Below are 18,382 nucleotides of genomic sequence, written 5' to 3'. Positions count from 1 at the left end.
TTTCATTATTTGTAATATTTCACTTAAATAGCAAGAAATTTTAACACATGAGAGTACTCACAAGGTCAAAGGTGCATGTACAGCTTCCCATAAAGAAGACTTTTTTGTTAACTAAACTGAATGTGACTTTTTTCCTTTGTAATACTGGTTATTTCAAGCATTCCTGTCAAGTTTTGTCATAATCAGTTCAATAGTTTGAGAAAAATCTAGTATAATGTAAGACGACATTTACAGCGATTCGAGCAAAATTTCTTCGAAAAATCCAAACCAAGCCGCATCATGATAGAATATAGTGTGGACCAATAAATGATCAAATATTTATCTCATCTGCCTACAAACAGTTGAATATGATACAAAAGATGACTTTAGGATGATAAATACTACTAATGGACCTCTTTGTCTTCCTTATAAGGTCTCTTTTGGTCCATTTATACCTCTCATTTCCTCAAAATTTCTACTTTTTAGGCCAATAAATAAAAATTTTGGGGTAACTTTCACTCATTTATGATTGAAATGTTATTATAAATGATTAATTGAAGTATTCAAGCTGAATGAACTATCCGTATAAAAGTTTGCTGTCTCCAAGGAGGTTTCAATAAGTCCTTACGTAAAACTTAAATTTACGCCGCGTTCCAGAGAGGGACATAAAATACTTCTTTTTTGGTGAATAATTTGTTGTTACTGCTTTAAAAATAATTTCATTTACTTAAAACTATATATTTATTAAAGTATTTCTTAGGAAAAAAATTCTAGTATAGCAGAATATAAGAAATAAGGAGAAAAAGCTCCCCAAAACTCTAAGTATGGCTTGTTCTGTCAACTTATATTCATGGTAAAGTCCTATTTCAAGGAAATTTTCTCATAAAATGTATTTTGGAGACTCAATCCACTCAGAATATTTCATTATTTGTAATATTTCACTTAAATAGCAAGAAATTTTAACACATGAGAGTACTCACAAGGTCAAAGGTGCATGTACAGCTTCCCATATTAGGTGTAATACCACCATTGATTTTCCCCTATTAGTCTTTGTTAAATTTGCACTTTTCAAAAAATTGTGCAGAATTTATCTTTGTTTCAAATAAAGAAATACTTGGCATGAGTAAAGATTTATCCTGTCCAGTACTATAGAAAAAATTTCACATAACATTTCATTGCATATAAGAAAATAACCATCACTGGAAGTTAACCAATCAAATTTTCCCCCTTTTTTAACCTGTGTACAAGCTTTAGTAACCATGTAACCTCAAGTTTCCAAAATATTCTATAGAAACCCCAAATAAAGAAATAATGGTGCTTTGAAATACCCAAGATATATGTTTATGACTCAGAAATGTTTTACTGCAATGAAATGTAGGATCAATTACCTACAACTGTCAAATTCAAGGGAATATTTTGTTTCGACCTATATTCGTATGCAACCGGATGTGACGTATTATGATTTGGTGGTATTACACCTAAAGAAGACTTTTTTGTTAAATAAACTGAATGTGACTTTTTTCCTTTGTAATACTGGTTATTTCAAGCATTCCTGTCAAGTTTTGTCATAATCAGTTCAATAGTTTGAGAAAAATCTAGTATGATGTAAGACGACATTTACAGCGATTCGAGCAAAATTTCTTCGAAAAAACCAAGCCGCATCATGATAGAATATAGTGTGGACCAATAAATGATCAAATATTTATCTCATCTGCCTACAAACAGTTGAATATGATACAAAAGATGACTTTAGGATGATAAATACTACTAATGGACCTCTTTGTCTTCCTTTAAGGTCTCTTTTGGTCCATTTATACCTCTCATTTCCTCAAAATTTCTACTTTTTAGGCCAATAAATAAAAATTTTGGGGTAACTTTCACTCATTTATGATTGAAATGTTATTATAAATGATTAATTGAAGTATTCAAGCTGAATGAACTATCCGTATAAAAGTTTGCTGTCTCCAAGGAGGTTTCAATAAGTCCTTACGTAAAACTTAAATTTACGCCGCGTTCCAGAGAGGGACATACAATACTTCTTTTCTGGTGAATAATTTGTTGTTACTGCTTTAAAAATAATTTCATTTACTTAAAACTATATATTTATTAAAGTATTTCTTAGGAAGAAAAATCTAGTATAGCAGAATATAAGAAATAAGGAGAAAAAGCTCCCCAAAACTCTAAGTATGGCTTGATCTGTCAACTAATATTCATGGTAAAGTCCTATTTCAAGGAAATTTTCTCATAAAATGTATTTTGGAGACTCAATCCACTCAGAATATTTCATTATTTGTAATATTTCACTTAAATAGCAAGAAATTTTAACACATGAGAGTACTCACAAGGTCAAAGGTGCATGTACAGCTTCCCATATTAGGTGTAATACCACCATTGATTTTCCCCTATTAGTCTTTGTTAAATTTGCACTTTTCAAAAAAATGTGCAGAATTTATCTTTGTTTCAAATAAAGAAATACTTGGCATGAGTAAAGATTTATCCTGTCCAGTACTATAGAAAAAATTTCACATCACATTTCATTGCATATAAGAAAATAACCATCACTGGAAGTTAACCAATCAAATTTTCCCCCTTTTTTAACCTGTGTACAAGCTTTAGTAACCATGTAACCTCAAGTTTCCAAAATATTCTATAGAAACCCCAAATAAAGAAATAATGGTGCTTTGAAATACCCAAGATATATGTTTATGACTCAGAAATGTTTTACTGCAATGAAATGTAGGATCAATTACCTACAACTGTCAAATTCAAGGGAATATTTTGTTTCGACCTATTTTCGTATGCAACCGGATGTGACGTATTATGATTTGGTGGTATTACACCTAAAGAAGACTTTTTTGTTAAATAAACTGAATGTGACTTTTTTCCTTTGTAATACTGGTTATTTCAAGCATTCCTGTCAAGTTTTGTCATAATCAGTTCAATAGTTTGAGAAAAAGCTAGTATGATGTAAGACGACATTTACAGCATTTCCAGCAAAATTTCTTCGAAAAAACCAAGCTGCATCATGATAGAATATAGTGTGGACTAATAAATGATCAAATATTTATCTCATCTGCCTACAAACAGTTGAATATGATACAAAAGATGACTTTAGGATGATAAATACTACTAATGGACCTCTTTGTCTTCCTTTAAGGTCTCTTTTGGTCCATTTATACCTCTCATTTCCTCAAAATTTCTACTTTTTAGGCCAATAAATAAAAAATTTGGCGTAACTTTCACTCATTTATGATTGAAATGTTATTATAAATGATTAATTGAAGTATTCAAGCTGAATGAACTATCCGTATAAAAGTTTGCTGTCTCCAAAGAGGTTTCAATAAGTCCTTACGTAAAACTTAAATTTACGCCGCGTTCCAGAGAGGGACATAAAATACTTCTTTTTTGGTGAATAATTTGTTGTTACTGCTTTAAAAATAATTTCATTTACTTAAAACTATATATTTATTAAAGTATTTCTTAGGAAAAAAATTCTAGTATAGCAGAATATAAGAAATAAGGAGAAAAAGCTCCCCAAAACTCTAAGTATGGCTTGTTCTGTCAACTTATATTCATGGTAAAGTCCTATTTCAAGGAAATTTTCTCATAAAATGTATTTTGGAGACTCAATCCACTCAGAATATTTCATTATTTGTAATATTTCAATTAAATAGCAAGAAATTTTAACACATGAGAGTACTCACAAGGTCAAAGGTGCATGTACAGCTTCCCATATTAGGTGTAATACCACCATTGATTTTCCCCTATTAGTCTTTGTTAAATTTGCACTTTTCAAAACATTGTGCAGAATTTATCTTTGTTTCAAATAAAGAAATACTTGGCATGAGTAAAGATTTATCCTGTCCAGTACTATAGAAAAAATTTCACATCACATTTCATTGCATATAAGAAAATAACCATCACTGGAAGTTAACCAATCAAATTTTCCCCCTTTTTTAACCTGTGTACAAGCTTTAGTAACCATGTAACCTCAAGTTTCCAAAATATTCTATAGAAACCCCAAATAAAGAAATAATGGTGCTTTGAAATACCCAAGATATATGTTTATGACTCAGAAATGTTTTACTGCAATGAAATGTAGGATCAATTACCTACAACTGTCAAATTCAAGGGAATATTTTGTTTCGACCTATTTTCGTATGCAACCGGATGTGACGTATTATGATTTGGTGGTATTACACCTAAAGAAGACTTTTTTGTTAAATAAACTGAATGTGACTTTTTTCCTTTGTAATACTGGTTATTTCAAGCATTCCTGTCAAGTTTTGTCATAATCAGTTCAATAGTTTGAGAAAAATCTAGTATGATGTAAGACGACATTTACAGCGATTCGAGCAAAATTTCTTCGAAAAAACCAAGCCGCATCATGATAGAATATAGTGTGGACCAATAAATGATCAAATATTTATCTCATCTGCCTACAAACAGTTGAATATGATACAAAAGATGACTTTAGGATGATAAATACTACTAATGGACCTCTTTGTCTTCCTTTAAGGTCTCTTTTGGTCCATTTATACCTCTCATTTCCTCAAAATTTCTACTTTTTAGGCCAATAAATAAAAATTTTGGGGTAACTTTCACTCATTTATGATTGAAATGTTATTATAAATGATTAATTGAAGTATTCAAGCTGAATGAACTATCCGTATAAAAGTTTGCTGTCTCCAAGGAGGTTTCAATAAGTCCTTACGTAAAACTTAAATTTACGCCGCGTTCCAGAGAGGGACATACAATACTTCTTTTCTGGTGAATAATTTGTTGTTACTGCTTTAAAAATAATTTCATTTACTTAAAACTATATATTTATTAAAGTATTTCTTAGGAAGAAAAATCTAGTATAGCAGAATATAAGAAATAAGGAGAAAAAGCTCCCCAAAACTCTAAGTATGGCTTGATCTGTCAACTAATATTCATGGTAAAGTCCTATTTCAAGGAAATTTTCTCATAAAATGTATTTTGGAGACTCAATCCACTCAGAATATTTCATTATTTGTAATATTTCACTTAAATAGCAAGAAATTTTAACACATGAGAGTACTCACAAGGTCAAAGGTGCATGTACAGCTTCCCATATTAGGTGTAATACCACCATTGATTTTCCCCTATTAGTCTTTGTTAAATTTGCACTTTTCAAAAAAATGTGCAGAATTTATCTTTGTTTCAAATAAAGAAATACTTGGCATGAGTAAAGATTTATCCTGTCCAGTACTATAGAAAAAATTTCACATCACATTTCATTGCATATAAGAAAATAACCATCACTGGAAGTTAACCAATCAAATTTTCCCCCTTTTTTAACCTGTGTACAAGCTTTAGTAACCATGTAACCTCAAGTTTCCAAAATATTCTATAGAAACCCCAAATAAAGAAATAATGGTGCTTTGAAATACCCAAGATATATGTTTATGACTCAGAAATGTTTTACTGCAATGAAATGTAGGATCAATTACCTACAACTGTCAAATTCAAGGGAATATTTTGTTTCGACCTATTTTCGTATGCAACCGGATGTGACGTATTATGATTTGGTGGTATTACACCTAAAGAAGACTTTTTTGTTAAATAAACTGAATGTGACTTTTTTCCTTTGTAATACTGGTTATTTCAAGCATTCCTGTCAAGTTTTGTCATAATCAGTTCAATAGTTTGAGAAAAAGCTAGTATGATGTAAGACGACATTTACAGCATTTCCAGCAAAATTTCTTCGAAAAAACCAAGCTGCATCATGATAGAATATAGTGTGGACTAATAAATGATCAAATATTTATCTCATCTGCCTACAAACAGTTGAATATGATACAAAAGATGATTTTAGGATGATAAATACTACTAATGGACCTCTTTGTCTTCCTTTAAGGTCTCTTTTGGTCCATTTATACCTCTCATTTCCTCAAAATTTCTACTTTTTAGGCCAATAAATAAAAAATTTGGCGTAACTTTCACTCATTTATGATTGAAATGTTATTATAAATGATTAATTGAAGTATTCAAGCTGAATGAACTATCCGTATAAAAGTTTGCTGTCTCCAAAGAGGTTTCAATAAGTCCTTACGTAAAACTTAAATTTACGCCGCGTTCCAGAGAGGGACATAAAATACTTCTTTTTTGGTGAATAATTTGTTGTTACTGCTTTAAAAATAATTTCATTTACTTAAAACTATATATTTATTAAAGTATTTCTTAGGAAAAAAATTCTAGTATAGCAGAATATAAGAAATAAGGAGAAAAAGCTCCCCAAAACTCTAAGTATGGCTTGTTCTGTCAACTTATATTCATGGTAAAGTCCTATTTCAAGGAAATTTTCTCATAAAATGTATTTTGGAGACTCAATCCACTCAGAATATTTCATTATTTGTAATATTTCACTTAAATAGCAAGAAATTTTAACACATGAGAGTACTCACAAGGTCAAAGGTGCATGTACAGCTTCCCATATTAGGTGTAATACCACCATTGATTTTCCCCTATTAGTCTTTGTTAAATTTGCACTTTTCAAAACATTGTGCAGAATTTATCTTTGTTTCAAATAAAGAAATACTTGGCATGAGTAAAGATTTATCCTGTCCAGTACTATAGAAAAAATTTCACATCACATTTCATTGCATATAAGAAAATAACCATCACTGGAAGTTAACCAATCAAATTTTCCCCCTTTTTTAACCTGTGTACAAGCTTTAGTAACCATGTAACCTCAAGTTTCCAAAATATTCTATAGAAACCCCAAATAAAGAAATAATGGTGCTTTGAAATACCCAAGATATATGTTAATGACTCAGAAATGTTTTACTGCAATGAAATGTAGGATCAATTACCTACAACTGTCAAATTCAAGGGAATATTTTGTTTCGACCTATTTTCGTATGCAACCGGATGTGACGTATTATGATTTGGTGGTATTACACCTAAAGAAGACTTTTTTGTTAAATAAACTGAATGTGACTTTTTTCCTTTGTAATACTGGTTATTTCAAGCATTCCTGTCAAGTTTTGTCATAATCAGTTCAATAGTTTGAGAAAAAGCTAGTATGATGTAAGACGACATTTACAGCATTTCCAGCAAAATTTCTTCGAAAAAACCAAGCTGCATCATGATAGAATATAGTGTGGACTAATAAATGATTAAATATTTATCTCATCTGCCTACAAACAGTTGAATATGATACAAAAGATGACTTTAGGATGATAAATACTACTAATGGACCTCTTTGTCTTCCTTTAAGGTCTCTTTTGGTCCATTTATACCTCTCATTTCCTCAAAATTTCTACTTTTTAGGCCAATAAATAAAAAATTTGGCGTAACTTTCACTCATTTATGATTGAAATGTTATTATAAATGATTAATTGAAGTATTCAAGCTGAATGAACTATCCGTATAAAAGTTTGCTGTCTCCAAAGAGGTTTCAATAAGTCCTTACGTAAAACTTAAATTTACGCCGCGTTCCAGAGAGGGACATAAAATACTTCTTTTTTGGTGAATAATTTGTTGTTACTGCTTTAAAAATAATTTCATTTACTTAAAACTATATATTTATTAAAGTATTTCTTAGGAAAAAAATTCTAGTATAGCAGAATATAAGAAATAAGGAGAAAAAGCTCCCCAAAACTCTAAGTATGGCTTGTTCTGTCAACTTATATTCATGGTAAAGTCCTATTTCAAGGAAATTTTCTCATAAAATGTATTTTGGAGACTCAATCCACTCAGAATATTTCATTATTTGTAATATTTCACTTAAATAGCAAGAAATTTTAACACATGAGAGTACTCACAAGGTCAAAGGTGCATGTACAGCTTCCCATATTAGGTGTAATACCACCATTGATTTTCCCCTATTAGTCTTTGTTAAATTTGCACTTTTCAAAACATTGTGCAGAATTTATCTTTGTTTCAAATAAAGAAATACTTGGCATGAGTAAAGATTTATCCTGTCCAGTACTATAGAAAAAATTTCACATCACATTTCATTGCATATAAGAAAATAACCATCACTGGAAGTTAACCAATCAAATTTTCCCCCTTTTTTAACCTGTGTACAAGCTTTAGTAACCATGTAACCTCAAGTTTCCAAAATATTCTATAGAAACCCCAAATAAAGAAATAATGGTGCTTTGAAATACCCAAGATATATGTTTATGACTCAGAAATGTTTTACTGCAATGAAATGTAGGATCAATTACCTACAACTGTCAAATTCAAGGGAATATTTTGTTTCGACCTATTTTCGTATGCAACCGGATGTGACGTATTATGATTTGGTGGTATTACACCTAAAGAAGACTTTTTTGTTAAATAAACTGAATGTGACTTTTTTCCTTTGTAATACTGGTTATTTCAAGCATTCCTGTCAAGTTTTGTCATAATCAGTTCAATAGTTTGAGAAAAAGCTAGTATGATGTAAGACGACATTTACAGCATTTCCAGCAAAATTTCTTCGAAAAAACCAAGCTGCATCATGATAGAATATAGTGTGGACTAATAAATGATCAAATATTTATCTCATCTGCCTACAAACAGTTGAATATGATACAAAAGATGACTTTAGGATGATAAATACTACTAATGGACCTCTTTGTCTTCCTTTAAGGTCTCTTTTGGTCCATTTATACCTCTCATTTCCTCAAAATTTCTACTTTTTAGGCCAATAAATAAAAAAATTGGGGTAACTTTCACTCATTTATGATTGAAATGTTATTATAAATGATTAATTGAAGTATTGAAGCTGAATGAACTATCCGTATAAAAGTTTGCTGTCTCCAAATAGGTTTCAATAAGTCCTTACGTAAAACTTAAATTTACGCCGCGTTCCAGAGAGGGACATAAAATACTTCTTTTTTGGTGAATAATTTGTTGTTACTGCTTTAAAAATAATTTCATTTACTTAAAACTATATATTTATTAAAGTATTTCTTAGGAAAAAAATTCTAGTATAGCAGAATATAAGAAATAAGGAGAAAAAGCTCCCCAAAACTCTAAGTATGGCTTGTTCTGTCAACTTATATTCATGGTAAAGTCCTATTTCAAGGAAATTTTCTCATAAAATGTATTTTGGAGACTCAATCCACTCAGAATATTTCATTATTTGTAATATTTCACTTAAATAGCAAGAAATTTTAACACATGAGAGTACTCACAAGGTCAAAGGTGCATGTACAGCTTCCCATATTAGGTGTAATACCACCATTGATTTTCCCCTATTAGTCTTTGTTAAATTTGCACTTTTCAAAACATTGTGCAGAATTTATCTTTGTTTCAAATAAAGAAATACTTGGCATGAGTAAAGATTTATCCTGTCCAGTACTATAGAAAAAATTTCACATCACATTTCATTGCATATAAGAAAATAACCATCACTGGAAGTTAACCAATCAAATTTTCCCCCTTTTTTAACCTGTGTACAAGCTTTAGTAACCATGTAACCTCAAGTTTCCAAAATATTCTATAGAAACCCCAAATAAAGAAATAATGGTGCTTTGAAATACCCAAGATATATGTTTATGACTCAGAAATGTTTTACTGCAATGAAATGTAGGATCAATTACCTACAACTGTCAAATTCAAGGGAATATTTTGTTTCGACCTATTTTCGTATGCAACCGGATGTGACGTATTATGATTTGGTGGTATTACACCTAAAGAATACTTTTTTGTTAAATAAACTGAATGTGACTTTTTTCCTTTGTAATACTGGTTATTTCAAGCATTCCTGTCAAGTTTTGTCATAATCAGTTCAATAGTTTGAGAAAAAGCTAGTATGATGTAAGACGACATTTACAGCATTTTCAGCAAAATTTCTTCGAAAAAACCAAGCTGCATCATGATAGAATATAGTGTGGACTAATAAATGATCAAATATTTATCTCATCTGCCTACAAACAGTTGAATATGATACAAAAGATGACTTTAGGATGATAAATACTACTAATGGACCTCTTTGTCTTCCTTTAAGGTCTCTTTTGGTCCATTTATACCTCTCATTTCCTCAAAATTTCTACTTTTTAGGCCAATAAATAAAAAATTTGGGGTAACTTTCACTCATTTATGATTGAAATGTTATTATAAATGATTAATTGAAGTATTCAAGCTGAATGAACTATCCGTATAAAAGTTTGCTGTCTCCAAGGAGGTTTCAATAAGTCCTTACGTAAAACTTAAATTTACGCCGCGTTCCAGAGAGGGACATAAAATACTTCTTTTTTGGTGAATAATTTGTTGTTACTGCTTTAAAAATAATTTCATTTACTTAAAACTATATATTTATTAAAGTATTTCTTAGGAAAAAAAATCTAGTATAGCAGAATATAAGAGATAAGGAGAAAAAGCTCCCCAAAACTCTAAGTATGGCTTGTTCTGTCAACTAATATTCATGGTAAAGTCCTATTTCAAGGAAATTTTCTCATAAAATGTATTTTGGAGACTCAATCCACTCAGAATATTTCATTATTTGTAATATTTCACTTAAATAGCAAGAAATTTTAACACATGAGCGTACTCACAAGGTCAAAGGTGCATGTACAGCTTCCCATAAAGAAGACTTTTTTGTTAACTAAACTGAATGTGACTTTTTTCCTTTGTAATACTGGTTATTTCAAGCATTCCTGTCAAGTTTTGTCATAATCAGTTCAATAGTTTGAGAAAAATCTAGTATAATGTAAGACGACATTTACAGCGATTCGAGCAAAATTTCTTCGAAAAATCCAAACCAAGCCGCATCATGATAGAATATAGTGTGGACCAATAAATGATCAAATATTTATCTCATCTGCCTACAAACAGTTGAATATGATACAAAAGATGACTTTAGGATGATAAATACTACTAATGGACCTCTTTGTCTACCTTTAAGGTCTCTTTTGGTCCATTTATACCTCTCATTTCCTCAAAATTTCTACTTTTTAGGCCAATAAATAAAAATTTTTGGGTAACTTTCACTCATTTATGATTGAAATGTTATTATAAATGATTAATTGAAGTATTCAAGCTGAATGAACTATCCGTATAAAAGTTTGCTGTCTCCAAGGAGGTTTCAATAAGTCCTTACGTAAAACTTAAATTTACGCCGCGTTCCAGAGAGGGACATACAATACTTCTTTTTTGGTGAATAATTTGTTGTTACTGCTTTAAAAATAATTTCATTTACTTAAAACTATATATTTATTAAAGTATTTCTTAGGAAGAAAAATCTAGTATAGCAGAATATAAGAAATAAGGAGAAAAAGCTCCCCAAAACTCTAAGTATGGCTTGTTCTGTCAACTAATATTCATGGTAAAGTCCTATTTCAAGGAAATTTTCTCATAAAATGTATTTTGGAGACTCAATCCACTCAGAATATTTCATTATTTGTAATATTTCACTTAAATAGCAAGAAATTTTAACACATGAGAGTACTCACAAGGTCAAAGGTGCATGTACAGCTTCCCATATTAGGTGTAATACCACCATTGATTTTCCCCTATTAGAGATTTCCAATAAAATGACCTACGTACCTAACTCGACGTACGCACGTAACGGGACCGGTTATTGCTAACCTATTAATTTTGTTAAATGCGTCATTCAAATTTTATCTAAGTATTCCTAAAATATAAAATCCCTTCAGGATAAATTTTATCAATATCAAGTATTTCTGAGATGATGAAAAACGAAAGAAATCATGATTTTTATATATCACGTGATTATTGAGATTCCCGCCAAAACTTCACTGTCATAAGACCACGTATATACACGTATCTTTACCTATCATACGATTGATTTGAGTTGTCTTTCATGGTTTTGACCATGACTTTGTTTTTTTATATACTTTGCAAATGAACCTTTTATTATTTAATATTTGACGTGCTTTTATTTGTCTTAATCAGATTGGTGTCCCTTTTTCTTTTCGTCTCTTAATGTTTTATAATATCTAATTTCCTTGGGTATTTATTATATGACAGAGATTTTTCTAGCCATTTTAGAAATATCGAATTCAAAGTGTTAGTCAGAATTTGTCTCTGTTAAAGTTGATAACGGGATTGCATCATACTTTATTGAGCATCATTTCAAACGATCTATTCTTCTGCAGTTAATCTTGTTTATTTACAATCTCCGATTTTTTTCCAAGGGAAAACGTTCGACAAAGGGATGTGTATATTTAAAAATAATTAATATAGGTCTTGTACTTCTTTAAATTTTAATAGTTGACATACACTTTTCTTTCAAATAAAAGTCAACTAACATTAAAAAAAAAAAGAATTTTGTAATTAATAATGATATATATAAATAAATTTGAACACCAATTCGTTATATAGATTGTAATTTGGAAGGTGTACTGGATTTACAATTGATGACTAATCTGCATATAAACATTGACCGCTGTGGATAGTAAAATATCAATTAATAGTTCATAGTAAATGGGTTAAAAAAATGTCCTGTCCCAGGTATATCTCTGATTAAAAGTGGACGAGAATGTCAATTTATATACTTGTTACACTTTTAAGACAACTATATTGCCACTTCAGTCTTTACAGTAATTTTCTTTTCAAAATGTACTTTTAATAAGTAAGGCTTGATATTGTCATAGTTGTTTTTGGATTAAGACAACTCTTACTAATCCAATTAGAAGTGGATTCTAAAACTATTACATGTTGATTGAGTTAAGCAAAAATATTTAGTTTCAATTTTTGTCTAGCATTAGAGGTATATATTTATATATAAAAGTTAAACTCTACGACATATCCATGCATATGATCACCATTGAAGGTGATACACGGCTGAAAACACATTTTATATCAATTATTACTTTGAATATGTATATATGTGTAAACCAAGCTCTCTGAAGGAAGGTTTTTACAGGTTGTTCTTATGTTGTGCTGTTGCACCACTGTCCCGGGCTTAGGGGGCGGGGGTTGAGCACTCATTCTTTATGTGCCTGTCCCATGTCAGGAGCCTGTGGTTCACTTGTTGTCGTTGGTTCATATCTGTTATATTTGTTTTTCGTAACTTGTTTTGTTTTAAATCAGGCCGGTAGTTTTCTCAATTGAATTGTTTCATATTTTTCAAGTTGGTTCCTTTAAAAGTCGACTACACGGTATGGATTTTTCTAATTGATGAAGGCCGTACGGTTGCATATCATTGCTTTCATCAACTTCATTTCTTATTGGCAATCATACTATATCTCCTTATTTTTTTGTTATTCTTTTTAACTAAATACGTTTAATATTCTCAGGTAATTTAACATTTAAGAATCAGCTTTCAGTACCTGGGGGTACTTTAAGATCGGTACTCTGTGTCCTTCATCATAAAATGTAATTGTTTTGGGCTTAATTCAATATTGATTAGTTGAGCTATTTCCAACTGAATTTTACAGGGTTTTTTTTCTTATATTGTGCTGTCACACCAGAGTGTTGAGCGCTGGTAATCAGGCCAAATTATATATAGGCTTTCCCAAGTCAGATGCTTTCAATTCAGTGGATGTCGTTGGTTACTCCTGTCATTTTTGTGTTAATTTTACTCTTGTAAAAATGTTTATTTTCGTTTGAAAAGTTTACATTTTTCAAAGTCAATGCTCTTATATACTAGTATCTGATAATACGGTATGAGTATTTGCTTATTGTTGACGACAGCACGAGCCACTGTAGTCGTAATTCACACCGTTTGGACTCTGTTTGATAGTTTGACCCCAGGAGTGTAAGGAATAAATCGAAAAAAGAATGCATGCTAAGCATACTAATGCTTTTGAAGAGAAAATTGAAAATAGTTGTTGAACGGACAAACTGGCGGACGGATAGACAGGGTGATTGTAATATGAGTGCGGGTACCAGTGGATGATCCAGAAATTTTCATAAGGGATGCCCATTGACTGCCTGAGAGGGGCCCACTCCAGTCATGCTTCATTGATTTCCTAAATAATCAACCAAACTTCTCCCCCAAAAGGGGGGGGGGGCTCTGAAAAACCCTCTAAATCCGCCTCTGGGTACAATATTTTGTCAGTGTATGTATCTTAGATGCTAGTGGTAAGGAAGTCTGGATCAAAACGGGGTAATCTTTACTTGTTAAAAAACATTTTTTACTATTTAGAATAATAATTGCATGCCTACTGGATATTAGTACAATAGCAAGTCACAAGGATAATGGAAGCTGTGAAACACCATTTTACAATAAAAACTAAGCTTTTTGATACAAAGAAACAAGGAGAAAAATCAAACAAATTATGGATCAAAAAAAGATATCAAAACAAAACAAGTGTTGCTAGAATAATAATATATGCACTTAAAGCATAACATATATAAACAGGTTTTTATTAAATATGGAATTGACTGGTAGCAGGCCTGCCTCGATTACGGGTTCAATCATTTTGTTGGACAATTCGATCCAGCGAATCGCTACCATTTCATCATCCTTAATATATATGTTATTATTGTCGCTGGATATAAGACATACATCAGTATCATCATCATCATAAGTATTATAGCTTGAGGCTTAATCTTCGTCGTGTTTATTATAGCTTGTAAGTTTTATAGCTTGAGGCTAAATTCTTATCTGATATTTTAGCCAATTTATGTCGAGAACTTATTTTATGCATGCATCTCTTCGCTACATAATTTTTATAAATGTCCAAGTTACAGCCAATAGAGATCATAGAAGTATGTTTATCAAATGATCATGTCTACTCATAATTAAAACAGTATGAAAGGGATTGACTCGTCCGACTAAAACGAAGCACAAAAACAGCAATTACTAGTATTTCAAAATAAACTCCATGTACCGATCTTAGAGTATTCACAGCTACTGAACACTATCTTAAAAACAACTACAACTAAAAAATACAGAATAATTATCAAGTCTAGAATATTAATCAATTATTTCGTACTGTTACACCACTTTATTAGGTAAGTGGGCCCGTTAATGTTTAACTCCGCCACATTATGTATGGATGTGACTGTCCTAAGTAAGGAGCCTGTAATTCAGTGGTTATCATTTGTTGCTGTGCTTTCGTTCATTTTTTTGTACATTAATTAGGACGTTAGTTTTATCGTTTTTGTTGTTTTACATTTGTCATTTTGTGGCCACTTATAGCTGACTATTCGGTATGGGCTTTGCTCATTGTTGAAGGTCGTACGGTGGCCTATAGTTGTTAATTTCTGTGTCATTTGGTCTCTTGTGAAGAGTTGTCTCATTGGTAATCATACTTCATCTACTTTTTTGTACATATGATCACAAATTAAGTAAAAAAGTACATAAGCACTCTAGAAAAGCAAGACCTTGTGTCACGTCAAAAGCACAGAGTGTCTGTAGGACCATTAGTGTTCATAACTGTATAGCAGAATATATGTAGTTTCTATAAAATGTAATGATAATTTATCAGTAAAAGGTACATGATTATTTGTTAGTGGGATTATATATAACTAAATAAATGAATATTTATATTAAAAGAAACATCAGAAACAAGAATAAGTGTCCATTAGATTACACGCCAGTATCACATTTCCGTGTTAAGTGAGCTCACTGTCCAGGAAAAAATCCAATTCAGTATGTAGTCTTAAACTTTTAAATCTCGTGCGAGATGTCTAATGTTCAAACATTGTTGTTTTTAAAACGTATTCATCAAATTCAAACGACAATCATTTAATTTTTTTTTGTGCTATACAATTTGTGATTATGGCCAGATCCAAGATATTTGAAAGAGGGCGTAGTTCCCGATAATTGAATTAATACTGCCGAGGAAGCAACGCGAAAAAAAATGGAAGATTTTATACTAAACATTTGTATAGATAACGTGGAAAATGTGAGATGTTCAAAATTACTTTGCGATCAAAAGGGGGGAGTACGCCCTCTACCCCTGTATCCGCGAATGCACGTTTAGGTATAATACATGATCAAAACCTCGTCCCATGCATTATTATAGTTAAAGACTAAAAAGTACTTTTTGATAAATGTATCAATGATATGAATTTCTGCCCACGTCTAATTATATAGAAAAACATTTTTTTTTAAAATTAGTCGCGTACACCTTTTACATTCGGGTGTGTTTGAATCCACTTTTAAACGTTAAAACTTATTAAAACAAAAAAAGAGATAACCTTCTCGCTTCGGATTTCATTATTTTAATATTTTCATGCTAATAGTTTACTTGGTAGTTTTTAAAATTCATATGTTGAGAAGAACTGAAATATGGGTCAAGTGAAATGATGGGTGTATTTGATTACAAGTTGCTAGCTTATTTATTCCATTAAAATATTTTTGTCAATAAAATCATTAAACATTTAATGACAAAATATTTAAAGATTAAAAAAAGTAGTTGGGGTTGATTTTTACATTAAATCTATATCAGCAAAAAATGCGTGTTCACAGAGCAAAAAATGCATGCAGTGTATGCTCCCCTCCGTCATGCTTCGATGCAATAGGACGATATACGTTCAGTTAGGTCGGTTATGTCGAGTAAAGTCATTTTGTTGGAAATCTCTATTAGTCTTTGTTAAATTTGCACTTTTCAAAAAATTGTGCAGAATTTATCTTTGTTTCAAATAAAGAAATACTTGGCATGAGTAAAGATTTATCCTGTCCAGTACTATAGAAAAAATTTCACATAACATTTCATTGCATATAAGAAAATAATTATCACTGGAAGTTAACCAATCAAATTTTCCCCCTTTTTTAACCTGTGAACAAGCTTTAGTAACCATGTAACCTCAAGTTTCCAAAATATTCTATAGAAACCCCAAATAAAGAAATAATGGTGCTTTGAAATACCCAAGATATATGTTTATGACTCAGAAATGTTTTACTGCAATGAAATGTAGGATCAATTACCTACAACTGTCAAATTCAAGGGAATATTTTTTTTCGACCTATTTTCGTATGCAACCGGATGTGACGTATTATGATTTGGTGGTATTACACCTAAAGAAGACTTTTTTGTTAAATAAACTGAATGTGACTTTTTTCCTTTGTAATACTGGTTATTTCAAGCATTCCTGTCAAGTTTTGTCATAATCAGTTCAATAGTTTGAGAAAAATCTAGTATAATGTAAGACGACATTTACAGCGATTCGAGCAAAATTTCTTCGAAAAATCCAAACCAAGCCGCATCATGATAGAATATAGTGTGGACCAATAAATGATCAAATATTTATCTCATCTGCCTACAAACAGTTGAATATGATACAAAAGATGACTTTAGGATGATAAATACTACTAATGGACCTCTTTGTCTTCCTGATAGGGTCTCTTTTGGTCCATTTATACCTCTCATTTCCTCAAAATTTCTACTTTTTAGGCCAATAAATAAAAATTTTGGGGCAACTTTCACTCATTTATGATTGAAATGTTATTATAAATGATTAATTGAAGTATTCAAGCTGAATGAACTATCCGTATAAAAGTTTGCTGTCTCCAAGGAGGTTTCAATAAGTCCTTACGTAAAACTTAAATTTACGCCGCGTTCCAGAGAGGGACATAACATACTTCTTTTTTGGTGAATAATTTGTTGTTACTGCTTTAAAAATAATTTCATTTACTTAAAACCATATATTTATTAAAGTATTTCTTAGGAAAAAAATTCTAGTATAGCAGAATATAAGAAATAAGGAGAAAAAGCTTCCCAAAACTCTAAGTATGGCTTGTTCTGTCAACTAATATTCATGGTAAAGTCCTATTTCAAGGAAATTTTCTCATAAAATGTATTTTGGAGACTCAATCCACTCAGAATATTTCATTATTTGTAATATTTCACTTAAATAGCAAGAAATTTTAACACATGAGAGTACTCACAAGGTCAAAGGTGCATGTACAGCTTCCCATATTAGGTGTAATACCACCATTGATTTTCCCCTATTAGTCTTTGTTAAATTTGCACTTTTCAAAAAATTGTGCAGAATTTATCTTTGTTTCAAATAAAGAAATACTTGGCATGAGTAAAGATTTATCCTGTCCAGTACTATAGAAAAAATTTCACATAACATTTCATTGCATATAAGAAAATAATTATCACTGGAAGTTAACCAATCAAATTTTCCCCCTTTTTTAACCTGTGTACAAGCTTTAGTAACCATGTAACCTCAAGTTTCCAAAATATTCTATAGAAACCCCAAATAAAGAAATAATGGTGCTTTGAAATACCCAAGATATATGTTTATGACTCAGAAATGTTTTACTGCAATGAAGTGTAGGATCAATTACCTACAACTGTCAAATTCAAGGGAATATTTAACTCGAATAATTCAAGCCCTTACCGCCTCCGATTCTCTGCACCTTTCGAGGGCTTGAATTCTTCATGATCATTGGACGCGTCACCAGCCCTGTCGCTGAGAGGGCCCAATCAAATCGCAGGTCATTATAATTATGCATGATTGTGCGCAGAACACACTTCCGTAGTTTCCGGTTATTGAATTCAAAACAAAAACATGGACA

This window comes from Mytilus californianus, unplaced genomic scaffold (assembly GCF_021869535.1).
Source record: "Mytilus californianus isolate M0D057914Y unplaced genomic scaffold, xbMytCali1.0.p SCAF_5, whole genome shotgun sequence".
NCBI classification, from domain to species: Eukaryota; Metazoa; Mollusca; class Bivalvia; order Mytilida; family Mytilidae; genus Mytilus; species Mytilus californianus.
This window is presented reverse-complemented; position numbering follows the sequence as displayed.